The sequence below is a fragment of the Pyrus communis genome, chromosome 8 (genome assembly GCF_963583255.1).
Source record: "Pyrus communis chromosome 8, drPyrComm1.1, whole genome shotgun sequence".
Taxonomy (NCBI): Eukaryota; Viridiplantae; Streptophyta; class Magnoliopsida; order Rosales; family Rosaceae; genus Pyrus; species Pyrus communis.
The window spans coordinates 16,547,457-16,559,383 of record NC_084810.1 but is presented as its reverse complement, the minus strand read 5'-3'; the positions used below and the strand labels follow the sequence as shown (position 1 = coordinate 16,559,383).

At 42.1% G+C, this 11,927-nt stretch overlaps 1 pseudogene; it reads left to right on the top strand.

The window, feature by feature from the left end:
- The first annotated feature begins 8,124 nt into the window (after positions 1 to 8,124).
- LOC137741615 (uncharacterized) lies at positions 8,125 to 10,109 on the top strand (annotated as a pseudogene).
- Positions 10,110 to 11,927: the final 1,818 nt, after the last annotated feature.

Genomic DNA, 11,927 nt, shown 5'->3' with positions numbered 1-11,927 from the left:
GCCGATGAGTTCATTGGTTGCTTCCTCTCGCAAGATAACGATGTTGGGCGTGAACAAACTATCTTTTATCTCAACCGGAATCTGAATTCGCCTGAGATCAATTATTCACCCATCGAGAAACTCTGCTTGGCGTTGTTTTTCGCCGTGTCAAAACTTCGACATTACATGCTCCCATCAGTTACACAGGTCATTGCCCAAACAGATGTTATTCGTTACATGCTTACTTGGCCTATCGTCAAAGGCCGAATTGAGAAATGGACAATAGCTTTATCCGAGTTTAGTTTGCAATACATACCCCAAAAAACCGTCAAAGGACAAGCTCTGGCCGATTTTTTGGCCCAACACCTTTTTACTTACGGTTTTGGGGGTACCGAAGTCTACATCGGTTTAGTTGAAAGACGAGATAACTACTGGGCAATGCATTTTGATGGTTCTAGCACCTTAACCTCGGTTGGTGTTGGCATCGTCATTCAATCTCCCGACCACTATCGTTGGTATTTCTCTCTTAAGTTGGACTACAGCTGTACGAATAATCAAGCCGAATATGAAGCTCTTGTCATCGGCCTTCAAGTTCTCCACGACTTACGAGCAACCCGCGTTCTCGTCCGTGGTGATTTCGAACTAATGATTAACCAACTAAACGACATTTTTTTGTTGCATGAGTTGTACTTTGGCGCCTTATCATATGGTTGCCACTTACTTGGCCGAGTCGTTTGAGAGGATTACATTTGAGCACATTTCGCATGTTCGAAACATTGACGCAGACGAGCTCGCCCAAATCACCTCTGGAGCCCAACTCCAAGGGGGGCAAGTTAGGCCAGGCAACACCTACAAAACTGTGATCTTACCCAGCCTTGGTTAATTAGCAAGTTTTCCAGCGCAATCACGTGATACGCACGAAAGTGATGTCTTTACCATCGTTATTAGAGCGAGGAGACCCTGTAGAAGTATGTGCTGTAGAGACGATACCAAACTATTGAAGAAGGGTGATTATACGATATCTCGATAACCCCAACGACAAACATGACTAGAGGATAAGAGTTCACGCCACAAATTACGTGTTATATCAGAATAAGTTATATCGAAAGGGTGAGGATGGTTTGTTGTTATTGTGCCTCGGCCTACAAGAGGCTTGCCAAGCAATGGCCGAAGTACACGAAAGGATTTGTGGAGCTCACCAATCTAGACATAAAATGCGTTGGTTGCTTCGCCGACACGGCTACTTCTGGCCAAGTATATTGAAGGATTGCATTGAATATGCCCGAGAATGCATATAGTGTCAGATTCACGGACCTATACAGAGAGTCCCGGTCGAATTACTCCACTCAGTTACCAAACCATGGCCGTTCAAAGGATGGGTAATGGACATAATCGGCAAAATCACGTCGTCTTCTGGAGCAGCAAAACACGCGTGGATATTAGTGGTAACCGATTACTTTACTAAATAGGTCGAGGCAAAATTATACGCCGAATTAACAACTAAAGAAGTTTGCAATTTTGTAGAGGAAAATATCGTGACCAGATTTGGCGTGCCAGAAACGATCATAACTGACAATGGCACAATCTTCACAGCCGATAGGTTTAAGGAATACACGGTGAATCTGAATATTCGACTTGAGCAGTCCACGCTGTATTACCCACAGGCGAAAGGGCAGGCCGAAGCAAGCAATAAGGTATTGATCGGCATTCTTGAAAAAACAGTAAGAGAGAGACCTGGGATATGGCATTTAAAGCTAAATGAAGCATTATGGGCCTACCGAACTTCACCTCGATCAGCCACCGGAACAACTCCTTACGTGTTGACCTACGGACACGACGTTATGTTACCAGTGGAGTTAAGTATAAACTCATTACGAGTGATTGAGCAAAGTAGTTTGTTCAGTGTCAAATACAGTCAAGCCATGAGACAAGAGTTAGAAAACTTTGAAGAAATTCGGCTTAACACTTATAATTTATTGATGGCACGGAAGAAGGTTGTCGAGCGAGCTTATAATCAACGCGTCAGACAAAAAACGTTCGGTGATGGAGAGTTGGTTTGGCAAACTGTGTTGCCAGTGGGGATTAAGGACCCCAGGTTCAGCAAATGGTCGCTGAATTGGGAAGAACCGTTCATCGTCCACAAAGCTCTCGGCAAGAGGACATGCCACCTTAAAGATCGAACTAGTTTAGTTCACAACTTGCCAATCAACGGAAATTTTTTAAAGAAACAATATCCACTCACGTGGGAGATGCGAAAATAAATATCATTGTATTGAATTTATAAAATGACGTACAGATACATTTATAAAAGACTTTTAAAATTCTAAGGGGTCGAGGGGAGAAAGGTTTCAAGAGCGGCCTTCAACTCCAGCCACCTTACTTTGCTCAGTATGATCTCAGCCTGCCTCGTCTTCTTATTAAGTTAGAGCTGCTGGATCTGCTTTATGCCGGCTGCGAAAGTCGTCAGTTGAGCTTTATTTGCCTCGAAATCCCTTTCAAGCTTTGAAGCAACAACTGACATTTGTTGTTGAAGCTCGGCGATTTGACGCTGAAGCTCAGAAATTTGGCGATCAAAACCGATCAGCTGCGTCTTCTTAAATTTTATTGCCTCAACCTCTGATCGACTAGCTTCATGCGCAATCTCTGCCGTTTTCAGGTCGTCCTCAGCCTGGAAAGCTTGTTCAAAAGTGGTAAAATGTTGCCGAGTACGCTCCAGAAGATCAGACAGATAGGCGACATTCTCCATGCTCAGGAAACCGCCATTTGCAAGATCGTTCAGGCACCCCCTATGGAGTTGAGGCCCTTGCACCGAAGGACCGGAGAGGCAAAAAGGAATAGCAGTTCTTGCAGCTTGACAAAAACATGGGACGAGGCCACGGTCTCTACAAGCTCGGCCGATGCAGCAGAAGAACCAGCCATGCCAATGGTGCTCTGAAGAAGAGCGTCAAGCTCGACCTCCCACGAAGGCTACACAAGAAAGGATTTTTAAACAGGAGGAAAATTATAAGAACCATAACAGAGGGAATTTGTTTTAAACCTGCCAAGACGAAACCTCGGCCATGTCTTCTGGTTTATTGCTCGAACCCGGAGAGCTTAATGGCCGAGCCTAGTATTTAAGACCACTCCTCAATTCACGCGGCCAATGGAGGTTATCCACGTTCGATGGCCACTGAGGCGGCCAAGAAATGTAGATAACACCATTTGACACGTAGAATTGTCGGTGAAACAAATAGTTGGGCATTTGACATTTAATATTTTTTAGGTTCAGTTTTGTTATAGTAAAATTGACGAAAGAAGGGGGTCGAGCCTTACAAAAGTTGAAGTGACTCTTAGGGAGGGATGCTGAAGTCTTGATCTTGCGAATGAATCGGCATCTCTACCATCATTTCGGGCTTAATGGGTGGTCTTTTCCTGCGATCAACTGCAGGAAGGTCGACTGGGTCGGCCACCTCAACCGTTGGAAGATTAATGGTAGAAGTTTCGACTGGTTGAGGACGGTTCGCCAATGGCATTTCATTGCTTTCATCGTCCTAAAATAAAAAGCTGTTAATTCTTGTGAATCTGATAAAATGGAGAAGGTTACTGACGACATAAGCATACCTCTACCAAGATGATCGTTGATTGTTTTTTCGGAAGATTTGTCCCGACGGATGGGGCCATTTTTTCCAGGACGGGCACAACCGTCGGCCCCGGAATTGCAGGTTCTTTGACCAGCGGAGCAGCCTTTCAATCAACCACGGCCCCAAGGACGAGTCGGGCCGCTTAGCAGGATGATGTTGGCAGTTTTTCCGTTGGGGTTTGGACGATCGGGGCGGTAAGAGAATCATCAGGAGCAGTCGTTCGAGTAGTGTGGCTGGAGATCATGTGAATCTCCCGTTCCCCCTTCTTCGCCAATTTCTTGACTCGTTTTAAGGGTCGGGGAGCTTCACCAGCCACCTCAGCTTCCGGACAAGGCTGTTTGCTTTGCGAAGTTGCACGGCGGTTTTGTTTTTATTGGAGAAAGCAAATTTTTTCTTGGCCCCAGCTGCGGCAATCACGTCCACTTTCTTCGACGCTCAACCATCTGAGAAAATGAGATTAAATTAGTAAGGTTCAGTGACAGTAGAAAAGAGAAATAAAGGGAAGGGTAGCCATATACCTCAGGTCGATTCTTTGGATTGGGGGGGTAGAGGTTTTCTGGGTCGATCGTCGAAAATTTTGTTAACGACGTCTTTGACCGAAACCCTAAAAAAGGCTTGAGTGTACTCTTCCCACCAGTCGCCGAGAATGTCAGTGCCAAGAGATTCAGGAAGAGTTGGTCGGAGGCAAAATATTTTGCACCGATCCTTAAACTCTTTCTCAGAATCTCTACACTTCCTCTCTGAAGAGCCAAAAAGACGTTATTGGCTTAGGAGGGAACAAGAAGTAAGTAGAGGTACCGGACAACCTTAGAGGCATCCAAGTTGTCGGGCAGTGAAGTGGGGGTGGTAGACCTCCCAACTTGCTCGGCGAGAGTCACAACCAAGGGGAAGGTCACGTGTTAACACGATCTATCCCCAATTCTAACGAAGAGCAACATCTTCACTTTCGCTCTATGCCGGTGACGGAAGCCTAATAAAGCAAGGGTGTTCTTGGCAATGACACACTAAAAACTCATCGTTAGAGAGAACATAGGCCGAAGAAATATTTGAAAAATTCTTCAGCCTAGTGAGGAGGCGCCGGCCGGGATGCCAACTGAAGGCCGAGCGAGGTAGTGGGTTGGAAGCTGGAAATCTCTGGCTGAAGTGTGGCGAAATAGACTTGTAGCCAGAGTTGGAAGACCTAGTGAGGACCATTCTATTTGGGTCAATTTTGCCAATAGTTGCCTCGGCCAAGCAACGAAGAAGATTGGCGAAAACGACCGGGCTGAGCGCTAGGTTGTGACCACTGGCCAAAGCTTCGGCCACTGGCATATTTTCGACCAGGCACTTGTTGGACTTAGTACAACAAATAAATTTGTTGTACTAATAAAATAGGAAGGCTTCGTGTTCTCCCTTCCGTAAACTCACCTCTCATCGGCCAGCGAAGTGGAGGATGAGGGTGTTGTAATTGAAGAAGTTCTTATGTAGCTTCTGAACCTCTTCTTTCGAAGGCTCTTGATAATCTTGACTTAGCGTCTCAATGGCTCGTTCGTCGAAAAGCGACTTGAGGTCGAGATTCGACAGGCATCCAAAGAGGGTGGCATCTATCAGGATGCCAGAAGAAGAAGTCTCAAGAATAGCTAAGACGTCGAGGATGGTGGGGCCAAGAGGGTGAAAAGGAAGGATCATGGTGTTGGTGCCCGAGCACTAGAGACTTAGCGCTGCCATAAGAAGTTCCTTATCTATGACCAGCTCTATGGTCGAGAGTTTAATGGCATCATAGATGCCAAGGGCCTTTCATTCTTGACCAAAGAAATTTTCCATTCGAACGACCCAGGCTGCCCAGTTGGCGTTGGTCGTAGGCTAGGCTTATTGGGGTTTTGATAGGTCCCATTTTGACCAATCAAACCCTTGCAGCAAGGGTGTCAGGCAGTGAGCCTTGAAGAGTATGGTGATGGACGATGGTACTGCATCCTTGAAGAGCGGCCCCAAGATTTGATGAGTGGTGCTCAAATCGTTCTCGAAGCGCAAAGTTTTGAAGGCACTCCGATCGATGAAGCCTTTGCATTTGGCACATTCATTGGAGAGTTTGGAAATGAAGGTGTTGGAAGCCATTGTGGAGAGCTTAGAAAGATTTTCGGGAGGATAATTTGGAAAGATCTTTGGGATGAAAGCTTGAGACTTTCTAGGATTTTTGAAGGCAGAAATGGGTAGTGGAGTTTCAAGGTTTCTGAAGGTGTAAAATGCAAACGAAGGAAACTCAGGTATTTATAGGCATTGGGGAAGATCGAACGTTTGATCTTCAAAAAAAAAAAAAAAAAAAAAACATTTGATTTTCAAATTTTAGGGCGAAATCGACTGGGAAATCCCTAATCATTATGGATATCTTGGGAATCTCGAAGGAAAGATCGAGGTTTTCATGGTTTGAGAACGCACGCTTGTGTGTGGCGGCGGATTTAATGCTGTAATGAGGAATAGACATTTCAGCTGCCGTACATTTTCGAGGGTCATGATTAAAGATTGCTAGGTTGACCAAGGGGTTGACACACGGCAAGAAGTGCAGGGGAATTCGGATCGTGTGATTGTGCTTCATAAATGCACTTGATGGATGGGACGTGTGAGGCTTTTCGTTATCCCATGGTTATCTCGTAGAGTTCACTTCTTCAAGGTCGTAAAATCGGCTAAGGATTCTAAGCCGAAGACCTCAGAAGTGAAGGGGTAATGTTTAGGCCCAAAATAATATTATTGGGCCGAGTATAGGTTTATGTTCGGCCCAATGCTTTTCCAAATGTACTATGGGCTGCCTGGTGGTCTTGGGCCATTCAGTAAAGATGGTTGAGTCCTATTACAAGAAAGAGTAGTTTGGATAAACAGATGGGTCGAAGAAGTTCCAATACGATAAGGAAGCCTAGTGCAATATGGATTCTCGACCGGCAATGAATACGGCCTTAACAGGGGGTGAGTTCAAAGTTCTAATAGGAATAGGATTAGTCGAGATAAAGTTGGAACAAGAAGTCTTAGTCCGAATATGGTTTCAGCTTGATCTTGAGGAGGTTTTGTTGCTATAAATAGAGAGCAGAGTGCATCATTCAAGCCTCCTCCAATTCAACACACAATTACCCTGCGCAAACCTCTTAAACATCATGAGAATTTTTATTTTCTTTTTCCGCCAACACACCTTCAGTTTGGATAAACAGCACTGTGAAGGCAACCGGTGAACATCTTCAGTTTGGATAAACAACACTGTTGCTGTAGAATCAGCCAACCGAGGAGCACCTTCAGTTTGGATAAACAACACTACGTCGAGGCCGACTGGTTATCTATCCAAGTCTCGGTCGATAAGGGTTTCCGAATCCTTATTGGCAGAGGTCATCTTATTAGCCTTCTAGGCGAAGTAAGGTGTTACGAGTTACGACATTCGGCACATTGAACGCCGGTTAATTTTATGATTAGATACTCATAAGTGAGTTTCGGATTTCGACATTCTGACGGCTGAACTACATTGACCATCAAGATGTACATCTCCTTTGAGTACTTGTGTCCATATGGTCTGGTGTCGATTCGACATGCTTATACTCTCACGAATATAATCACTGTGACCGAATCCAGCGCTGACGATTCGTGAACTTCGCAGAACTAGCAGCCTTGTCTTTAGGCTTGAGAATCCAAAGGAAGGCCGAGACTTGTTCCTTCCTCAGCTGCAATCGCAAGATCAAGAAGTCAGCAAAGCGGTCAATGCGACATCAACAAATTTTACTCCTCAACCAAGCTCGGCTGACGAGTTGGCACGCCCCGCATCAACAGAAGGACGTAGTTAGCTCATTAGTTACTCGGCCTGCGCACCACGTAGGCTTTGTAATTTTTAGGGTCAATAGCTTTAGAATTATCTTGGATGCAATAGAAGGTCAAGTATGGGTAGTAGATTAAGGAGAGAAGAGATGAAGCTTACCTTGGGACAAGCTTACTAGCCTCAGTCACAGTGACTAGTTACGAGAAGAGTTATAGAGAATGGTTCGTTTCAATGTTGGAAGTGTGGATCATTAAAGTTCAAGGAGATAACCCTAAATATTGGAGAGTTTACTCTCAACATCTGGTGCATGCCCTATAACTTTAAGGTTGAACAGTTGAAGGATATTCAACCGGATTTGGTATCTTGAAAGGCACATCATCTTGGAAACCTCCGAAGGTGGTAAGTTCTTTTGTTCAAATGATAGGGTCAATTCCGACTTGTACTTGAATTGTACTTTTATACAACAATGTTTTTTTAGAACAAAAATGAGATTCACCGCATGCTAACATATTTATGTGGGTGTTAAATACTTTTTTTCATTTCTTCTTATAGGCTTGATAATGGCATGACCTTTATCATTATGGAATTTGGCGTCGTTCATAAATTGAAAGAAGGAACCAATGGATACCTGAGAAAATCTTTGAGTTCTTGTTCTGTTTGTCTTGGCTCCATGTATAATATTCTCCATGGTTATTTACTAAATCGTTTGTTTCCCCTCACACGTTGTATGCAGTAATCACTAATGAGGCTTGAAATATGCCATCAGAATCTGATAAGTGGGGATGGAATCATGTTACTGTGTTTGGCAGGTTTGACAAAGGAAGTGGTACCAAAAGGTGGAAATGCAACCACTGTAACCTACGTTATAATGGATCTTATTCTCGTGTTAGAGCCCACCTACTTGGGTTCTCCGGTGTTGGAGTCAAAAGCTGCCCTGCAATAGACAGGTATTTAAGAGAATCCTTTCAGACTTCAGAGGAAGAGCGCATAACTCACAAGACTAAAAATCTTCTGGATGTACAAAGCCTAGCAAGCGCATTCGGACATCACGGCCAAGTCTTACCTGTGCCACTAAAGAAGATATAGATGAAATAGTAGCCAGATTCTTTTATGTTCATGGATTGAATCTCAATGTTGTCAACTCTCCTTACTTTCATGACATGGCTAAAGCAATTTCTACTTTTGGCCCTGGATACGAACCCCTGTCAGTTGATGAGCTTTCTGATTCTTTCCTAAGTAGAGAAAAGGGAAGGATAGAAAGATCTTTGGCTCTAGTTAGGGAGTCCTGGGCTCACACAGGATCCTCAATATTGTGTTTTGGTTGCTTAGAAAGTATGCTTGGCTGCTTCCGCATTAATATATTCATCTCCAATCCAAGAGGTCTTATGTTTTTAAAAGCAGTTGATATAGATGATGTTGATGGGGCAGAGAATGTATTTGCAGGTGTTCTTGATGATACTGTTATGTAATTCAGGCCCGGAAATGTGTTTCAGGTAATCTCTCATCTAGGCAATGCTGGCAAATGATCTGATTCAGATGTGTTGTCAAAGTTTCCTCAGATTTTTTTGTCTCCGTGTACTTCACACTCTGTATGCATGTTGATGGGAGAAATAGCTGAAATGGACTCCCTAAAACCCGTTGTCTACTGTGCTAAGGAAATTGAGCAATGCATTACCACATATCAGCACTTTTCTTCATGTAGGTTCAGTCGAAATCCAAAGGGAAGTGTTGATCCACTTTCTGTGAAGTTTGCACCTTCTTTCTGCATCGTTCAGAGGATTTTTGAGCTAAAGCAACAACTTCAAGAATTGGTTGTCAGCGAAGGGTGGAAGCAATGGAAGATTAGTGCATCAGATGACATTTTAAGTATTGAAGCTGCCATTTTAGGGGATGACTTCTGGAGCAGCGCGCATCTGTTGTTGCAAGTATACGAGCCATTTGTAAGATTGCTTCCTACACTGGATATTGATAAACTTGTCATGGATGATATTTGTGACTGGTGGATTCAAGCTCTTGAAGCCATCAAATGTAAGGATATTGATTATGGCATACAGAATCAGTTGAAAGAGCTGATAGAGAACAGATGGGATGCATTATTTTCTCCACTTCATGCTGCTGGTTACATACTGAACCCTAGACATTTTGGGAAAGCCAAAGATAAAATTGTCATGAGAGGTTGGAAAGCCACCCTAGAAAGATATGAGCCGGAAAGTGCAAACAGGCGGGTGCCAAGAGAGCAGCTCAGCTCTTACTGGCGACTGAAGGGCTCCTTCGGAGATGAAGATGCTGTGGAGTGTAGGGATAAAATGGAGCCAGTTGCATGGTGGGAGAACTTTGGATTTGAGACGCCGAACTTACAGACACTAGCTGTAAAAATTTTGAGTCAGGTTTCAACCATTGCAATGTGTCAAAAGATATGGCAAGAATATGAGTTTCCTGGTCACGAAACATCCAACCGATGGAGAATGGATAGAGTGGAGGATCTTGTTTTTGTAAGAAACAATATTAGACTTCATAGCCAAAGAAATATCTCGAACTCGTTATCTGGCCAGAAACATGTAAGTTTATGCCCGTCGTCTGGAGCGAAGACATGGGATGGTGCTCATCTTGATCAAACAAAGGTGACTGTAAGTATTCATGACGAAATCTGTTAGTCTTCGTTACTTTTATGCTCAAAATATTGTAACCAAGGACTGCATAAAGTTATGGTGGGAGTTTTTTCTTTTATGGGCAACTTGTGATTCGGGTGACATTTTGCAAAGAGTTCTTCAGCTTTTATAATGCAATATTTGAAATTGCTAAAAGACCTTTTTTTAAATAAAAAAAATATTTTATTTAGTAACTAAAAGTGTTATATATAACAAATGTATTGATATAGGTGACAAGCTTAGCTAAACTAAACTTTTCTTTGATCTGGGATGCACTTTGTTTTTTATTTATTTAAAGGAAATAGATTTCCACACTTTCTCCCTCTGCATGAGGAGAACTTGTATGGAATGGATGCATCGTCACGGTAATGTTCAGTGCCAATAATAAAAGACATTTGTTAGTATATCTTCACATATCCACGTGTATTATTGGCACAAGACGTCATATTGACAGTGTACTCGTACCATATAAGTCATCTCTTTGCACTATCTTATTCTTGAACAAGTCAAAAGATAATTAAAGGTAAAATAAACATGAATGTGCAGAAAGCAAAAAGGGTGGGCGAAATTAATTTATTTAAACCAAAAATAGTTGTTTTCTGTTTATCTCTGGCAATAGAACTCAAAAAGAAAATGTATTGATGTAGGCTTGGACCAATTTCTAGTCTGGCCATGATTTCTTGATTGGCTAGTGGGCCGTTAAGTCCAATTTCCCTGAATCCTTAAATCCGAACAATTTCTTATTGAGCTAGTGTCTCAATTACGTGACAAAAAAAGGGAAGAAAACTAAATTGTAAAAATGCTAGCAAACATACTACTAACATAAAATGGGAAGAAAACTAATTTATTTTTTTATTTTTTTGAACAAAAAATACGATCTACACTAATGGAGGAGGGGGTGGGATTAACCTCACAATGAGCTAGCAATAATGTGGTTCAAATTCGCATTTGGTGAAAATCGAACCTAAAACCTCTCACTTACAAGTTAAGAGGAATAACATTAGATTGTAGTAATAAGAGGCACAATTTCTTTTTTAAGTTTTATTTTTTTATTTTTTATGCTAGAGATGGAGAAAAATATATGTGAGGGAAATGGGGATGAAGAAGGATGAGAGGGTCTTGGAGGGAGTGGGGACAAATGAATGAGATCGTATAAAAACAAGAAGTTAAAGGTGAAGTTGTTCTCACTTTTCGACTTTAGTTTTCAATTTGTTTGCCATGCTATATACATTTGACATTGCTTCGAGTTCCACCATCCTCCATCCATCTTTATTCCTCCTTTATTCCACATACTTTTTTTTTATCTATATGTAGCACAAAAAGGGAAAAAAAAAATACATAACAACATAATTATGCAAATGAGCAATAAACACATGAATTGAAGCACATACGAAATTGAGCCCTAAACTTTTGATCTGTGTTTTTCGTATACATTCATGTATTGAAGTAATAAGAAACCTACATGAAAATGTTATTGATATTCAAAAAAAAAAAAGCAAAATAACGTTTTTGGATTACTGGTAAAATAAGCATATGAATTGAGGTACATATGAAATGAAGGAGCCTGGGAAATATGTCCATATTAACAAATGTTAATTAGACCAAGGCACCTAGGCCTAGATATCAATTTGTCATTGTTTTTTAAAATCCTCTCAAATCCAAGTTTGACTACACCCCTTAAATATCAATTTGTTATTGTTTTCTGGGTTCAAGTCAAGTACATCTGAACAATGTTAATTAGACCAAGGCACCTAGGCCTAGCATAAATCATGGCACAAATCATTGCACGTACATGATAGCCAAAATTGAGGGCTCAAGTATCTTCTTTACGTGGAAATTAAACAAAAGTAAAACCGGCTGGTTATGCTGTAAGAGGACAAATTTGCAGTTAAAAGTTTGAAAAAGTGGGAT